Source organism: Brassica oleracea, chromosome C9 (genome assembly GCF_000695525.1).
Source record: "Brassica oleracea var. oleracea cultivar TO1000 chromosome C9, BOL, whole genome shotgun sequence".
NCBI classification, from domain to species: domain Eukaryota; kingdom Viridiplantae; phylum Streptophyta; class Magnoliopsida; order Brassicales; family Brassicaceae; genus Brassica; species Brassica oleracea.
This window is the reverse complement of record NC_027756.1, coordinates 40,039,264-40,043,708: the sequence shown is the minus strand read 5'-3', so window position 1 is coordinate 40,043,708 and position 4,445 is coordinate 40,039,264.

The following is a 4,445-nucleotide window of genomic DNA, read 5'->3' as shown; positions in this document are numbered from 1 at the left end:
GGACAACTTTAGTGGTGACTGAATTGGTGGGAAAGAGTGATCAAGCAAGCGGTCCTAGCATGACCAAAATCAACAGTGGTCCTAGCACCAGCAAAAAAGGCACTGCTCCATCAAAGAAAAAGGTAACTAATAAGAGAAAGAGTTAAAAGTTGTTGAAAGCTTGGAACTAGGCGATGGAATGTAGGTCTTTGAAGCTAGGTTGTTGGAACTTGGAATGAGGCGGTAATATGTATTTGAAACTTGTCGTTTATGTAATGATTATATTTAATGTAATATGTATTTGGAATTTTGTATGTTTATTATGGATTTCGAACTTGTCGTTTATGTCTATTCTCTATTTTGAACTTGAAATTTGTATGTGTAATTTGTAATTGTACGTGAACAGGCTGTAAAAAACCAAGAGTTAAAGACTGCTGATTCGTGTGTCAATTTACCTCGTGCAAAAGTTACTCAATCATCAGCTAGTGATCTTCGTATGGGTACACAAGAGTTTTTGGAAAGTTGCATGAAGAACCTTCCATTAGACACATTTGTGAAAGGTTTGAATCCTTCTCAAGCTAAAGTCGAAGATTCATTGGATTGGTTGGAACTTCCAAAATCATTGAAGAAGCCAACAGATTCATTGGAACTTTTAAAATCATTGAAGAAGCTAGCGGTCCGTTTAGATGACCGAGATATAGAGCTAGACGGCGAAGATTTCCCTGATCGCTGCTTGGTGTTTGTGCATCCTACAGATTTTAAGAAGATGCAGGACTGGCAAGATACACGAACGTATGTTATTCCTTTGTATATATCATTCCGTTGATTTTCTTAATAATTGACATCTCTACCATTGTATTTTATTTACAGAGCTATACAGATTGGTCCTTCTATGTTAGACGGTGATCTAGCCGGACGTATTATGTCTGCCAGCAGTTGGCTTAAAAACTACGTAAGCATTCAACCGGTTATTTCTATAAAATGTTACCTATTGTCATCTCCTTCAACCTCGTCTTGCTTCATCTTTCCTTTCTTCTTCTCGTTATGCTTGTCAGCATCATAATCATCTCCATCAACTTCACTTTGCTTCATCTTCCCTTTTTTCTTCTCGTTACGCTTAGCCCCCTTAACAATATTTGAAGCGGTCCCAATGTCACAAGGATTTAGAATGTCATTTCTACTTTTTTAGAATATAATCTGAAATTTATAATTTTAACTTTTTTATAACTGGAAAATATACCATTAAGTTCATATAGGTATTTTAACAAATGTTACTATTTTTCCAAATTTTTTTTGTTTGTAAAACTATTTATTAAAATTATTTTCATAAATATTAAAGGGTATTATAGGAAAATATGACACAAAATATATATTAGTCTAAAGGGACATAGTTACTATTTTTTGCTCTAAAAAAACAGTTTTATAAGGAAAAATCCAAGGGATTGTTTAGAAGAAAATGGAAAGGAAAAACAAGTTTCACTCCATATCAATGCATATTCTATATTTTTATTGGTTAAGCCCTGAACCACTATTTCTTTTGATTTGGTGATACATCTGTCCGAAACCACCAAATCTCCATATTTCAACATGAGAGTTATGGACGATCCAGTGTGATTTACCATGATCATCCAATTCATATCCAACAATAAGTACTTGGTAAAATTAAATAAGTTTCAGACCAGTAAGGGGGGTATATTGAATCTGAAATTTGAAGTAATTTGATTTTTAATGAGTTTGTAGGTGATTGCAAGAGAATTAGTGGGGGTTACTGGTTGTTGTATTTTAATGGATTTTAAAATCCGAACTAAATCTAGTGTTATTGGTTCTATGATTTTCAAATTTGTATTAAAATCAAGTGTTATTCAATCGTACGGATTTACTAATAAATTTGATTTTATAATGGATTTGAATGGATTTTTTTGGATTTTTTTGTTAAAAATACAAAGACTCAAATCCGAGGGAAAACCTCCGGATTTGTAAATGCTAATCCAAAAAAAAATTAAAAATCTATATATTTTACTTGGATTTATAAATACAACATAGATTTATAAATCAATCAAAATATACAAGAAAACATGCCTATAACGAGGAAAAATTACGAGGAAATATATTCCTCGTAAATTTACGAGAAAATTATTACGATTTTACGACAAAACTGAATTTCATCGTAAAGTCGTAGTAAAGTTACAAGGAAAATGTTTCGTGGTAATTTACATGTAAATTTACTTCGATTTTACGAGGAAAAAGAAAATTCGTTGTAAAGTCCTTGTAACTTTACAAGGCTTTTACGACGAAACATGTTACCATTAATTTTTGTGAAAACGTGTTTTAAGCATGCTTTACCAAACTGATACGCTCGGTTTAGAGATTTTGGAATAACTTGATTAGATGCTATCAAAGTTACATCTCGTGAACGAATAGTTGCTAGAGAAGAATCACTTTTGCAAGAAGAAATGTGTATCGCTGAAGTGGAAGTATCTGAACAACAAACTGATGACATCCTTCTAATTGATGTGGATAACCGTCAATATGAAGATCTTTTCAATGATATGACGGATAAAGAAGGTGAAGAAGAGTTTGATGCAAGCGATGATGATCATTGTATTGATATTGATGAAAACTCGAATGATTCAGAATGATATAATATATGTTTTAAATATTTTTAAAAAATATATAAATCAGTTTAAGGCTTAATGCAAGTGTATATTGTTTGGTTATGATAATTATTTATTGGCTTTTAAGGATTTAATTGGAGTTTAGGGTTTAAGAGAAAATAGGATAAATGGGAGAATGGGGGAATGGGGTAAAAGGGATATGATGTTATAGGTAAGAGACTTTGGGGTTTAGGGATTGATTTTCAGGGATTCAGATATAGTCGTAGTAAATCCGTCGTAATGGAAAACACGGGCCTGGTATATTCCTTGTAATACACGTGTCTTTGTAAATTTGTTGTAATCATTTCCTTGTAAATTCGTTGTAAAGATTTCCTTGCAAATTCGTTGTAATGCTCCCTTGCAAATTCGTTGTAACTCTAAAAACGCGGGCCTGGTAAATTTGTCGTAAACATGTGTCCTTGTAAATTCGTTGTAATGCTTTCTTTGTAAATTCATTGTAATACTTTCCTTGTGAATTCATTGTAACTTTACAAGGATTTTTTTGACGAAACATGTTACCATTATTTTTGGTGAAAACGTGTTTAAGCTGTTTTACCAAACTGATTTTGTTGTAAGCATTCTCAAGCCAAGCAAGTTAACTTCATTTCATACCCTCGGTTTAGAGATTACGGAATAATTTGATTATTTGCTATCAAGTGGTTGTTTGATTATAGTACTTATAACTTGCGTTTTAAGGATTCAATTGGAGTTTAGGGTTTAAGAAAAAATATGATAAAGGGGATGATGTGGTAAAAGGGTATGGTGTAAATAGATAAGTGATTTTGGGGTTTAGGGATTTGATTTTCGGGGTTTCAGATATACTCCTAGTAAATTCGTCGTAATAGAAAACACACGGGCCTGGTAGATTCCTCGTAATACATGTGTCCTTGTAAATTCGTTGTAATGTTTTCCTTGTAATTTCATTGTAAAGCTTTCCTTGTAAAATCGTCGTAAAGTTTTCCTTTTAAGTTCGTCGTAAATATTTCGTGTAAATTTGTTGTAATTCTAAAAATGCAGACCTGGTAGATTCCTCGTAACACTTAAAACGCGGGCCTGGTAGATTCCTCGTAAAATTACGACGACTTTACGAGGAGTGTTGTTTTCTTATATAAACTCGAAACACATTCCTCCTTCATTCCTCTCAAACCACTCCTCTCCTTCTCTGAAAGGTATGTTGTTTTTAATATTAATTTAGGTTTAGGTGGTTAGTTTAGGTGGTTAGTTTAGGTAATTAGTTTATGTGATTAGTTTAGGTAATTAGATTAGGTGGTTAGCTTAGGTGGTAATTTTAGGTAACAAAACTATATTCAAATATTAGGTTGAGGTATTTAAACGACTGATTAGATATTTTTTTTAAAAATTAAATATATTTTATTTTCTTATAATTTTATGTAATTAATTATATTAATATGTTTCTTTTTAGAACTGTCGGTATGAATAAGCTTCATCAATGAAGCCACAAGGACGACTTCATCCTACTCCTCGAGACGGAACCCATAGATGAAGTACGAGACTCTCCAGGAAAAAATATTTTAATTTTCAATATTTTATTTTATAGTTTATATATTTTGATTTTGAATATTTCATAATATTATAATAATATGACAATGAGATGTAAATTTCTTATAATGTTTACAAGAAGTTTACAAGGAAGTACTTGTAAAATCCTCGTAATCTTTACGAGAAATTTACATCTCATTGTCATATTATTATATTATTATGAAATATTCAAAATTATATTTCTTATAATGTTTACAAGGAAGCTCTTGTAAAATCCTCGTAATCTTTACGAGAAATTTACTAGGAAATACT